The sequence below is a fragment of the Gorilla gorilla genome, chromosome 4, assembly GCF_029281585.2.
Source record: "Gorilla gorilla gorilla isolate KB3781 chromosome 4, NHGRI_mGorGor1-v2.1_pri, whole genome shotgun sequence".
Taxonomy (NCBI): Eukaryota; Metazoa; Chordata; class Mammalia; order Primates; family Hominidae; genus Gorilla; species Gorilla gorilla.
Window position 1 is genome coordinate 114,540,868 of NC_073228.2, and position 14,190 is coordinate 114,555,057.

General features: G+C 36.9%; 1 protein-coding gene across 7 annotated transcripts in view; it reads right to left on the bottom strand.

Annotated features, from left to right (window-relative positions):
* The window catches only part of TMEM232 (transmembrane protein 232), a 324,485-nt gene that overhangs the window by 309,147 nt on the left and 1,148 nt on the right, over positions 1 to 14,190 (bottom strand). For 6 of the 7 annotated variants that reach the window (XM_055387542.2, XM_055387541.2, XM_063706702.1 and 3 more), the window contains exon 2: positions 11,227 to 11,342. The gene's annotated coding sequence lies outside the window, so the exon portion shown is untranslated. Of the gene's footprint in view, positions 1 to 11,226; positions 11,343 to 13,193; positions 13,330 to 14,190 lie in introns of all 7 variants that reach the window. The other variant, XM_063706703.1, reaches the window with a different exon arrangement.

The window sequence follows — 14,190 nt, forward strand, 5'->3', positions numbered from 1 at the left end:
CAGCAAAGTCTCTGGCTAAAGAACATTTCTCCTGAAGCTTTCTTTGCAACTATGAGTTCTAGCTAAAGCTTAGTAGGGGATGTTGGTAAAGTTCACTTTCATGTTAGAGGCACAGTACCTTCTTCCTTGTCCCTTCCCAATTTCTTTTACCTCCCTGGATGATAGACGTAAGAATGGTGATAGAACAGTCACCTTGCTATCAAGAGATGACCAGGAAGATGAAAACCACATACAAAGATGATGGGACACAAAGACAGAAGCCTGGAACATTTATGGCATTAGAGATGAACCACAAAAACTCTGAGATTCCTACTTTTTGACTTCTTGTTATTTGAGAAAATAAATCCCTATTTAGTCAAGTTGTTGGAGATGAGTTTCTGTTATATTCCATCAAATACAATCCTAGGATATCTCACACCTTCCTGAAAACCCTAGTTCAAACCTATTTCTTCAGTAAGCCTTCTGGGATGTAATAATAATAACTCTTGCATGGGACTTTATTGTTTGCAAAGTACTTTCACATACTTTATATCTTTCGATATTCATATCAGTCCTGTGGCCAGAATACCCTTCTCTTCATATTCTCACCTCTCTGGAGTCGATGCCATCCATTCCTATGCTGTAAACCGCACTGTAGAACAATGACTCCCAAACACCTGCCTCCAATCTTGACCTCTCTTGGGCTCTAGATTTGTTTTCCAACTGAATTCTGGGCACCCAGCTCAAAGACGAGTACTTGAAACATCTAAACTGTCTATAACTTAACCTGTTATTTTCTCATTTCAGGTCCCTAAACACTGCTCTTAATCCAGTATTATTTTAATAAATCTCAGTTAATATAATCACTCAAACTGACAAGCTAGAAATTTCAGAGTTATCCTCAATTCCATGCTCTCTATAACTTCCCAAAACAATCAGGAATCAAATCCTAGATCATGGCCACTGCCATGAGATTAGGTTCTCATCATTTTTCTGGTAGACTACTGTTAAAATCATTTAACTGGCCTTCTGCAGAAAGGCATCCTAAAAGATAAATCAACTATTTTTATTTATTCATTCACCAAATAGTTAAATCACTAGTCTTCTGCAGAAAGGAACTCTAAAAGAGAAATCAATTATCTTTTATTTATTCATTCACCAGATAGGTATACAGCACCTGCTACATAATAAATATTATAATGTTAAAAATATGGTTTCAACAAAAAAACTTGCCATGTTGTAGTAAGAAGCTAGTAATCCTAAAGTCGATATAGATTTAGCAAGTGATTTATTATATTACTGTTGAAAATGCAATGAAAGTAATAGGAATAAAATAATTTACTAAGGTGGTATATTTTTTAAAGAGATTTGTTTTCTTTGGTATCGTAATGAATCAGCAGGAAACATTTTAAAGAAATGAATTCATTTGGTTTTATGGAAATATAAGCAAAAATAAGAAGTGTGATATATAGTTTAGAACATTAATTTCTAAAATACATTCTGTAAAATACTGCTTCTTGGGATGAAACTACCTCGAAAAGCTTTCTGTTGTGAAATGTTTGAGAAACCACTGGATTAGACAAAAATAAGTAGGTTTGCATACACTAAGACTTCTCAGTGTTAATATGCTCATACATACTCTACATCTCTCTGAGTAGCAATGTGACATGTAGTATTTTAAAATTTATTGACTAAAGAAATCTTTAGAACATCATCTCCTAGAACTACATACAGGACACATTTTGGAAAATGTTAAGCATTTGTGAGCAGACACTTGACCAGGAGCTCTGGACGGACAATGAACTTCAAGACAGGAACACTTATCAAATTTATCATAACAATGAATGATTCTGATAATGAATCAGACGTTCAGCAAGAATATAGCACTACTCATTAAGATCATAAGGGTTCATGCAGAATAGGTCTTAGTGAAATAAAAATCTGCTACCTTCAATCAAGTATGTATGTGGATTACCCAAACCAAGAATGTTTATACTTTAAAGAGAAATGTTTCAGCTCATGAAATGGCTCCAGCAGTCTGCCTGGGTGCTTGGCAGTTCATCTGCAACCTGGCACAGACCCAGATTTCTTTTTTTAGTTTTACTATTAATTCTTCATGTATTTTTTTAAAGTTCCAATAAAAATGAGGTTGAAAATGTATACTTTAAAAGACAATTTCTGAAAAACAGATAATATTAAAATTATATCAAGACTTTGGAAAGGTAACATGCATTAGAGAATACAAGATTTAGACTCTAACCTGAAGAAGCAAATTATTTGACCAACCAAATGATAGAATTTGTTCAGACATACCGTTAAGATGGTAAGGTAAATAAGAGACTCTTACTACAGTCTTATCCCCTCCTAGAAATTTTTCTAATAGACAACTTGGATATTTTTCTCAAGATTAACGGCTTTTAAAAATTGTTTTATTACACATCTCCAATATACCCTCCTCTCTCTTTCACACACACACACACATACACACACAGAGCGCCAAATTTTTGAACCTTCTCTTTTGAAGTCCAAAAGAGTCTTCATACTAAATAAATAATAAATAAATAAAAATCAGAAAGGTGCAATTTCACCAACCACAGAGGATGTGTGAAGACTGGTCTTCTGAATTCAAGGTTGCCCCAGGATAAGCGAGTCCAGGGGAGACTAAATGAATTTCCCTATTCATAGCAATAAGAAAGTTCCCACCTCCTTTATTCTCCCCAACAAAAAAGCTTCTCCTATCAAATGACCTGGTGGCTTTTCCAGGATGGACTGCTTAGACTCTTAGGAGGGGCCCAGATGGCAGGCCCAGCCTGGGGTTGCGAGTAGTGTTTCTTCTAACAAAGCTATGGGACCCTGAGAAAGGAGGCTCAGTATTCCCGTGAGGATCTTTGTGGGTCTTTCAGTTGCCCTAGGATGGTGAATATGACAATAACCTGAGCTCCCAAATCATCTGAAGCAGGACCTCTTAATCACTCACTGCTGCGCTCTGAGCCGCTGGGAACCAAGGCTGGTTGCTAACGACGCTGTGGGAGTCGCTCTGAGAGACAGACGTTGCTCTTTTACGGTCTCATGACCAGGGCTTAGCCAATCAGGACTTATAAGTGAATTTCCACCTGCCCTGTCCCGTCTCCACCACATTTGTGTTCAATTTCGAAAGAATAAATGCAATGTTGTGTGAAAGACCTTTATTCGTTTTTAAAGAACATAGTAATGATTTGTTTCGAATATTGTACATACTTGCATATCCTGCAAGAAGCCACGGCAAGAAGTGGCTTCACAGTGCTTTAATGTCTCCTCAGTGTCTTAATGCTGCTCCCCCAAAACAAACCAGCACGCCTATCATACCAAAAGTAGCTATGTCTTTAAATTAAATTGCCGTTCGTAAGTTCTTTTTACATAGAAAATTTGGAGCAGCCAGTGTCCTCAGCACCCGTCAGTGAGTAAACAAAGCACCTAGAATGTTCTGCTATGTACTAACCACCAGAGGGCGAATTTAAACACAAAAGAACGCCTATTTTTAAAGGTAGTATGCAATAGAATTATCTAATATAAGTCCTTTAAAAATCCTTGTAGAATTCCTATATCTACTAACGAGCAACTGTATATATTTTACAAAGGTTCACCAGTGTAAAATACTATATGGAAGAATGGTGAAGAGCATTTATGATTAAATTCATACGTAGGCCGGGCGCGGTGGCTCATGCCTGTAATCCCAGCACTTTGGGAGGCCAAGGTGGGCGGATCGCAAGGTCAGGAGTTCGAGATCATCCTGGCTAACACGGTGAAACCCGTCTCTACTAAAAATACAAAAGTTAGCCGGGCGTGGTGGCACGCACCTATAATCCCAGCTACTCAGGAGGCTGAGGCAGGAGAATTGCTTGAACCCAGGAGGTGGAGGTTGCAGTGAGCCGAGATCATGCCACTGCACCCCAGCCTGGGAAACAGAGCGAGACTCCATCTAAAGAAAAAAAAAAAATACTAAAATGTAATATACAGGGATTGTCCTGTGAAATGACCTGCCTTAAAAATTAAAACTTTGAAAGAAAATTTAACTTGAAATACTTCGATTCAGAATTAAGTTTTTTGTTTTTTGAGTGCATTTTTATATTTAAAACAGAAATTACAATACGTGATCTCAGGCTTCTCTGACGTATCACTCCTAGAAGATCAGTAAGTTAAAGGTAATAATGAAAAGTGAAATTGACAAAGACTATAAACTACATATGTGAGAGAACAAATCCTAGAATATCAACAGTGCTTACCATAATCCAGATAAAATAAAAATGAAAAGACTGTGGTATTTAATAATAGCCTGGGGGCTTGCTTGTTTTAATTTCAAGAGATCTAGAAAAGTGTTAAAAGCATAAAAAAATACAAACTGTTAACCAGGTTATTCATAATCAAATGAAGATTGAATTAAAAAGGAATAAAAGGAAGGCCGAATAAAAAATTCTTCTCCATAATATAAAAATCAATTGAAACTATAGCACGTTTAGAGAAAAAAATGTCACCCCATCGATTCTACAGTGAAGACAACAGAACAAGTCTATATAAGGAAGAATTAACAAATACATACATATATATTACACATATCTACTTATTCTATATATATCTACTGATTTTATATATGTATCTACTGATTTTATTTATATATATATCAGTAGAATGAAAAATTACAGAAAAAGCATAAAATTTATATATAATAAATTTGCCATTTTAACTCAGTGGGGAAAAACTGTACAGAGGCTGAGCACAATTTGAAAGAAAATAAATCTGAACTACTACCTCATACCACAGCAAGAATAAATCTCAGAGGAATGAAACTTAAAACAGGAAATAATTTTAAATAATTTTAAGATAATATTGGTATAACCTTAAAGTCACAATAATACTAAGCTAATAGGAGACCCACAATGTTTTTAAAAAATGACAAGAATATTTAGAAAATTTACGTAAGAAAAATACATCTAATAAAGTCATACCTCCCCTTTCTCCCTTTAATTAGTCATCTACATTGAAGTTTTGACAAGACAACTCTAATTTTTTTCAAATTATTATATATATATATACATATATATATATATATATAATCCTAAAATGGCCATTAATTAGCAATTAGGAAAATAAGCATGTCAAAACCATCCTAACCCCTCAGTATGGCACAATTATGCTTTCAGAAACTATATCATTGCCTACTTGCCCAGTTTTTTTCTGCTTTTTTTTTTTTTACCAGTCTTCTTTATTTTATTTTATTATTATTTTTTGAGATGAAGTCTCGCTCTTGTCCCCCAGGCTGGAGTGCAATGGAGTGATCTCGGCTTATTGCAACCTCCACCTCCTGGGTTCAAGCGATTCTCCTGCCTCAGCCTCCCGAGTACCTGGGATTACAGGCGCCTGCCACCATGCCTGGCTAATTTTTGTATTTTTGGTAGAGACAGGGTTTCACCATGTTGGCCAGGCTGATCTCGAACTCCTGACCTCAGGTGATCCACCCACCTCGGCCTCCCAAAGTGCTGGGATTAAAGGAGTGAGCCACCATGCCTGGCCCAGTCTTCTTTATTTTTAAAACTTTTTCCACTGCTATGCAATCAATTAAAAAATATTTTAAGTTTCCTAAACATATCATGAGCTCTCGTTTCTTAATAACCTCATGCATGCTCTTCCTCTGTCTGAAAATACACTTGCCCACTCACTCCTCAACTGCTGCCACAAACTCACACAAACACATACCACCCCCTGCTCCCTAATACCAGACACCAGGTAAATGCTTACTCTCGTATCAAGACTCGGATGTTAGATATTTGTCAACATTTTGGATCTGGAGAATCCAATCACCCTTCCATGCTACCTTGGGAATTCTTCATGTAATATGAATGGGAAGTTGTGTTTCATCATCTACTACAAAAGCCAAAAACGGCAGATTATATTTTCTCAGAACTCTGTGTTGGAATATGACAGAAGTTTGGCCAAGTATGTGTTCTAGTTTAAGATTTTGAATTTTTAGCAGATAATATCAAGATGAAAGTAGCAATAACTGTGCCTTGGGCCATGATAGCAGCACCCTTACAGATTTTCCTGCCAAAAGACCGTTGTGGTACCTCCTGCTTCTTGGTCCTCTAGAACAGCATTTTTTTTTCCTGTCCATTTCAATCCTCGACTTACAGCCTTCCATCAATTCTATAAACCCTGATTATCCTGTCAAATCTTCTGTTTAAAGTAACAAATTGAGTTTCTGTTATCTTCAACCAAAGTGACACATTCACCTTGGAAGACACCTCATTTTAGAAGCCTTCCAACACAACAACTGTTCTCTCAGGATAACTTAGAAGACATCCTTCAATGTTTCCTTAGCATTCTGAGTGCTCTTATATAGCACTTACCAAATTTTACCTAGAGAAATCTACCTAGTGAGTACTCATTAAAAAGTCAGGAAAGAGATGAAACTATTAGTAAGTTACACAATTTAAAATATGCATTATATTTTCTTCAATCATATTTCTCAAACCTGAAGCTTCAGTCCTCCAGTTGCTCGGAATCAAGGCTATTAGCATCTTCACTGCCACAATTCAAATTAGTCCATAATACTGCAATTACCTTCCTAGATTAGAATTGATTTTCCAGGGAAAACAATCTGACATCAAAAGTGAATCATAGAAAAAAACTATAGCCATGAAAAAATATTTATCAGTTTGAACTGTTGCATTAGAATTAATATTGATTTTGTAACTTAACAACTTTCTAGATGACAATTTCTTATTTTTGATATTATGTGATATCAGTTTAGTTTTGCCATGGAGTGTATAACTTAATTGTAAATAATTTCTATTCGATACCGTATTAGTTTGTTTTCATGCTGCTGATAAATACATACCCAAAACTGGGAACAAAATGAGGTTTAATTGGACTTACAGTTCCACATGGCTAGGGAGGCCTCAGAATCATGGCGGGAGGTGAAAGGCACTTCTTACATGGTGAAAGCAAGATAAAAATGAGAAGGAAGTAAAAGCAGAAACCCCTGATAAACCCATTAGATCTTGTGAGACTTACTCACCATCACAAGAATAGCACAGGAAAGACTGGCCCCCATGATTCAATTACCTCCCCCAGGTCCCTCCTACAATACATGGGAATTCTGGGAGATATAATTCAAGTTAAGATTTGGGTGGAGACACAGCCAAACCAGATCATTCTGCCCTGGCCCCTCCAAATCTCATGTCCTCACATTTAAAAACCAATCACGCCTTCCCAACAGTACCCTAAAGTCTTAACTCATTTCAGCATTAACCGAAATGTCCACAGTCCAAAGTCTCATCTGCAACAAGCCAAGTCCCTTATGCCTATGAGCCTGTAAAATCAAAAGCAAGCTAGTTACTTCCTAGATACAAAGGGGGTTCAGGTATTGGGTAAATACAGCCATTCCAAATGGAAGAAATTGGCCAAAACAAAGGGGTTACAGGGCCCATGCAAGTCTGAAATCCAGTGGGGCAGTCAAATTTTAAAGCTCCAAAATGATCTCCTTTGATTCCAGGTCTCACCTCCAGGTCATGGTCTTCGGCAGCTCCACCCCTGTGGCTGTGCTGGTTATAGCCTCCCTCCTGGCTGCTTTCATGGGCTAGCATTGAATGTCTGCAGCTTTTCCAGGTGCACAGTGCAAGCTGTTGGTGGACCTACCATTCTGGGGTCTGGAGGATGGTGGCCCTCTTCTCATAGCTCCAATAGTCAGTACCCCAGTAGGGACTCTGTGTGGGGGCTCTTGCCCCACCTTTCCCTTCCACACTGCCCTAGCAGCGGTTCTCCATGAGGGCTCCACCCCTGCAGCAGACTTTTGCCTGGGCACCCAGGTGTTTCCATACATCTTCGGAAATCTAGGCAAAGGTTGCCAAACCTCAATTCTTGACTTCTGTGCACCTGCAGGCTTAACACCACATGGAAGCTGCTAAGGCTTAGGGTTTCCACCCTCTGAAGCCACAGCCCAAGCTCTACACTGGCCCCTTTCAGCCATGGCCGGAGCAGCTGGGACACAGGACACCAAGTCCCTAGGCTGCACACAGCATGGGGACTCTGGGGCCAGCCCACAAAACCACTTTTTCCTCCTGGGCCTCTAGGCCTGTGATGGAAGGATGCCGTGAAAGTCTCCAACATGGCCTGGAGACATTTTCCTCATGGTCCTGGGGATTAACATTAGGCTCCTTGCTTCTTATGCAAATTTCTGTGGCCAGCTTGAATTTCTCCTCAAAAAACAGGTTTTTCTTTTCTACTGCATCATCAGGCTGCAAATTTTCTGAACTTTTATGCTCTGTTTCCCTTTTAAAATTGAATGCTTTTAACAGCACCCAAGTCACCTTTTGAATGCCTCGCTGCTTTGAAATTTCTTCCACTAGATACTGTAAATCATCTCTCTCAAGTTCAAAGTTCCACAAATCTCTAGGGCAAAGGCAAAATGCCACTAGCCTCTTTGCTGAAACATAACTAGAGTCACCTTTGTCCCAGTTCCGAAGAAGTTCCTCATATTCATCTGAGACCACCTCAGCCTGGTCTTTATTATTCATATCATTATCAGCATTTTGTCAAAGCCATTGACAAGTCTCTAAGAGGTTCCAAACTTTCCCATATTTTCCTGTCTTCTTCTGAGCCCTCCAAACTATTCCAACTTCTGCCTATTACCCAGTTCCAAAGTCGCTTCCACATTTTTGGTTATCTTTTCAGCTACGTCCTACTCTATTGGTACCAACTCACTGTATTAGCTCATTTTCATGCTGCTGATAAAGACATACCCAAAACTGGGAACAAAAAGAGGTTTAATTGGACTTACAGTTCCACATGGCTGCAGAGGCCTCAGAATCATGGCAGGAGGTGAAAGGCACTTCTTACATGACAGTGGCAAGAGAAAAATGAGGAATAAGAAAAAGTGGAAACCCCTGATAAGCCCATCAGATTTTGTGAGACTTATTCACTATCAAGAGAACGGCATGGGAACGACCAGCTCCCATGATTCAATTACCTCCCCCTGGGTCCCTCCCACAACATGTGTGAATTCTGGGAGATACAATTCAAGTTGAGATTCGGGTGGGGACACAACGAAACCATATCAGATACCTCTCTTCATGTTGCCAAATATTTAGAGTTCTCATTAGGATTTTTAAACGCTACTGGGAATAAATGGAACAGTATCTGAAATTTTTATTTGTCAAAAAGAGAAAGGAAAGCTAATCAAATGTAAAATAATAGCAGAGAAAACAGACAACATACAGAATGAGAGAAAATATTTGCAAACTGTGTACCTGACAAAAGTCTAATATCCAGTATCTACAAGGAACTTAAACAAATATATATGAAAACAACAAACAATTTCACTAAATAATAGGCAAAGGACATGAACAGAAACTTTTCAAAAGAAGACATACATGTGGCTAACATGTATATGAAAAAAAGCTCAACATCACTGATCATCAGAGAAATGCAAATCAAAAGCACAATGAGTTCCCATCTCATGCCAGTCAGAATGGCTATTATTAAAAAGTAAAAAAAAATACTAATAATAACAACAGATGCTGGTGAGGTTTGCAGTGAAAAGGGAACAAACTCTTACATACTGTTGGGTGGGAGTGTAAATTAGTTCAACCACTGTGGACAGCAGTGTGGTGGTTCCTCAAAGAGCCAAAATCAGAACTACCATTTGACCCAGAAATCCCATTACTAGGTATATAACCAAAGGAATATAAATCATTCTACAATAACGACACATGCACATGTATGTTCATTGCACCACTATTCACAATAGCAAAGACACGGAATCAACCTAAATGCCCATCACTGCCCATAAATATGGTACATGTACACCATGGAATACTATGCAGCCATAAAAAAGAACAAGATCATGTCCTTTGCAGGAACATGGATGGAGCTGGAGGCCATTATCCTTAGCAAACTAACACAGGAACAGAAAACAAAATACCGCATGTTCTCACTTATAAGTGGAAGCTAAATGATGAGAACACAGAGACACAAAGAGGGGACCAACAGACATTGGGGCCTACTTGAGGGTGAAGGGTGGGAGGAGAGAGAGGATCAGAAAAAATACCTATTGGGTGCTAGGCTTATTACCTGGGTGATGAAATAACCTGTACAACAAACCCCTGTGACATAAATTTAGCTACATAATAAACCTGCACATGTACCCTTGAACCTAAAATAAACTTTTTTAAAAAGTCAAATGATATTAAAATGGTCATTCAACTTATAAAAATCCAGTAGAGGTTAAAGAAGATAAAGCAAGATTTTAAGAAATTTATATTGCATTTACTCAGATTATTTCTTATACCAATGGGTTAATTTTCACAGCATTTTTAAAAGATAAAATTTCACTTACACAGTTAGTTGACATGTTTGTGATGATAGTATTTAATCCTACAGTGGACATTTTAAAAATAAAATTCAATTAAAATTCTGCATAAGCATCATGTCAGTCACCTATCACCAAAATAATCTTAGTGGTTTAAAATACAAGTATTTATTTTTCTCATTCACTCCTCTGCATGCAGGTTGGCTAGATTCTGGTGATGTTGGCTGAGTTCACCTGGGATTGTCCCCAGAATTCCAGCTGGGTTCAGGTCTGCTCCAAATATCTCCTTCTGGAGCCCAGAGTGAAGGGGCAGTGGTTATTCAGGAGGTGCTTCTCATGGTTATGGCAGAAGCCCAAGAGGGCAAGCCAACTGAGCAAAGCCTCTGTTTGGGTCACACCTGCTAACACCTTTTTGTCCAAGGATATCACTCTACCAACTCCCCAAAGGGCAGGAAAGTCCACTCTGCCCATCATGAGGCTATGACAAGGGTAGGGACATACAGTATAATACTATGGTAGAGGGATGAAAACTTAAGTCCAATAATTTGGGAATCACCATCTTCTGAACATAAATGGTATAGCCTATCAAGTAGAAAAAGAATAAACTCGGCAATTAAGAAAATTTATACCCAATTCACAATTTAAAATATTCTTGGTTGCTTCCATTTACTGTGTGTGTCCCATTAAGTGTGTAGATGTTAAATATGCTTTGCCTAACTTCCCTAACAATGTAATCAGGATCAAATGCACCATAGTGGATTGTTGTATCACATCATTTTACAAAAACAAAAGAAAACAAAAACACCTCTATTGTTTGAAAGATATTTTTAAAATTGCTTATTCCAAGTTATTTTGCATGTAAAATATTTAAAATATTACTAAATTTCACCTTTTAAAATACTTACCAGGCAGGGCGCAGTGGCTCACTCCTCTAATCCCAGCACTTTGGGAGACCGAGGTGGGCAGATTGCTTGAGCCAGGAGTTCAAGACCAGCCTTGGCAACACAGTGATGCCCTGTCTCTAAAAAAGATATAAATAAAATAGTGTATAGTTGCATCACAGTACCCAATACAGAGGTTTACACATAGTAAGTGCTTAATATATGTTGCTGAGTGAATTCTTGAATAAAAAATATAGGTGATTTTTATTTTATCCTGTGAGCTGAATTTATTTAGCATCAGAATTTCTGACCAAAATGTTAACATAAATGAATGACTTGCTTGCTCTGCACAGGCACTTTTGTTTGGTAGGACCACAGCATTCTGTGCCAACTCTTGAAAACTGTTGAAACAATCTGCAACTTTTCATTTGTATTTCAACTCAACAATAATAATGACTGGACTTTCAAAAATATGTATTAAGCCCGTTGGGGGGTGGTTACACGTATTTCTATCATATTATTTTCAAGGAAAATTAATCCTTTATTTACTAAGGAACAAAGTAAAAAACTATATTATTCTGTTAATATTTGGGCTAAAAATTTCCTTATTATTAGTTTTGGTGCCTAATAATATCCTCCACCCATTAATTGTTATATAGTGATTTAATATTTTAGTCATTTTAATGATATAAATGCTATTGTTTGATAATCCTCCCTTTAAAAGACAGAGTCAAATCCTCTTCCTCTTTAAGTGCAGGGTTGGACTTAATGACTCTCTTCCAAAAAAATAGAACACGGCAGAAGTGATGAGGTGTAATTAGGTCATAAACGACATTGTGTTTCCTCCTTGCTGTCTGTCTCCCAGCTGTTAAGTCATAAGGACATTCAAGATGTTCTACGAACTTCATGTGGCAAGGAATTGAAACCTCATTAACAGCAATCAGCAAGAAATAAAGACATTCTTTCTATAGCTGTCTGAGTAAGAGATCTTAGAAGGGGATCCTCCAGCCCTAATCAAACTCAGTCATGTCTAAAATGACTGCATCCCAAGTAGAAGTCTTAACTAGAACCTCACGGGAAACCTAAGGCAGAACTATCCAGCGAAGCCACTCTGAAATTTTTAAATTACAGAAACTATGAGATATTAAATGTTGTTTTAAGCTGCCCAATTTGTTATGGGGGTAATTCATTGTGCCACAATAGAAACTAATACAAACATTCTGTTGTTTTCATAAAATGCATTGGCCACTTTATAAATTCATGTTTTAATTCCTGTGTTACGAGTTTCTCAAACTAGTTTGAAGCAATAAACTCTAGACGATTTCATCATAATTATTTTAGAAATATTTTGGAGAAATACAGGATGATAGAGCTTTCATAGTGCTCTAGAGACTACTGATTAAATGATATGAACAGATTTAGTAATCTAGAAAGATCTTTATTGCTGTGTCTGCCCATAACCAAATTTGCTTTTTTTTCTAAAATAATTTTTCTTCTTACGAAAAAAAGCTAAGTTTTTTAGAGCAATTAAATAAAAAGTGAAACTATGCAAGCCCATGCTCAGACATAATACTATCATTTTAGCACATTCTTCTATTGTGTATCTTTAGTAGTATTTTTAAAAGGTAAGATCATACTGTACATGTTTTAAATTGAACATGAATATTTTCATGTCATTTAATATTCATCTCTAATGTAATCTATAAACATCTTCACTCTAAACCCTTCTGGTCTCCATTAATTACACTATCACTCGAGATGAAATTATTACTATTTTTTGCCTCAGCTGCTTGCCTTTAGTAGGTGGAAGCCTTTACTCTTCCCCATACAGAGCCAGGTGGATTCCTATAAAACATCAATACAGTCACATTACTCCTCTACTCTCAAAAAACCTAAATTTTGTTCACCACCGACAAGGCTTTGCAAGATCTGGCACCTAGCCTCCTTTCAGCTCTCATTTCCTATCACTTTCACCCTTTCTCACTGGCTACCTAGTTTGCTATCCGGGCATTTCTCTTGCTCAGCTCTGCCTGGAAAACTTCTCCCACATATTCACAAATGGCTCACTCCCTCACTTCATTCAGTTCTCTGCTCAAAGGTCGCTTCTTCAGAGAGGACTTCCTTATTCTAAAAAAAAAAAAAAAAAAAAAAAGCTTCCTTTATTGCTCACTTAGGCTTTTTTAATACAATCATGTCATTATTTGACATTGCACTATATTTGACAGGATATATTTATCTGTTCTTTGTCTGCCTAAACTAGAATGTCAGTTCTAACAATGCAAGCACCTTGTCTGGCTTATTTATCATTCTATCCTTATTGCTTAAAATAGTATCTGACACGAGATAGGTGCTTAATAAATATATTTTTGTTAAACAACTGTATGGATATATACTTTAAATAATAAATTATTAATCAATAATAATTATTTGATATTTGCATTCCTGCTTATTTTTTCCTATTATGAGCAAGCATGCCATAAACATATGTATGTTATCCATGCTAGAAACATGTAAAAAACCCCTATATTTGTTTTCTAAGATTTTGGAGTCAAAAAATATGGTTATTTTTACAGTTTTTGATACATAGTGCCAAACTCTCCATCAGAAAGTTATGTTTTATATCACTTCAGAAATTAATGAAAGCTACTTTCTTCTCACCTGGAAAGACAATGTGCATTTTCCCTTTTAAACACCTTAATACGTGAAAGATAATTAGGATTTACCTTTTTTCAATTACTAAAGGACTTTTTATATGATATTATCTATTTACATTTCCTTTTTTTGTATGAATTGCCTCTACATGCCCTTTGCTCATATTTCTGATTTGCCTTTATTCATTGGTATGAACTCTTTGTACATTAAAGATACTGTTCCACTGTTTAAACCATGTTAAAATGTCATTTTTCTCAGTTTGTGATTTGCCTTTCAATTGTGATTACTATATATTTTAAAATTTACTATACGGACATTTAAATTTTATACAGTCAA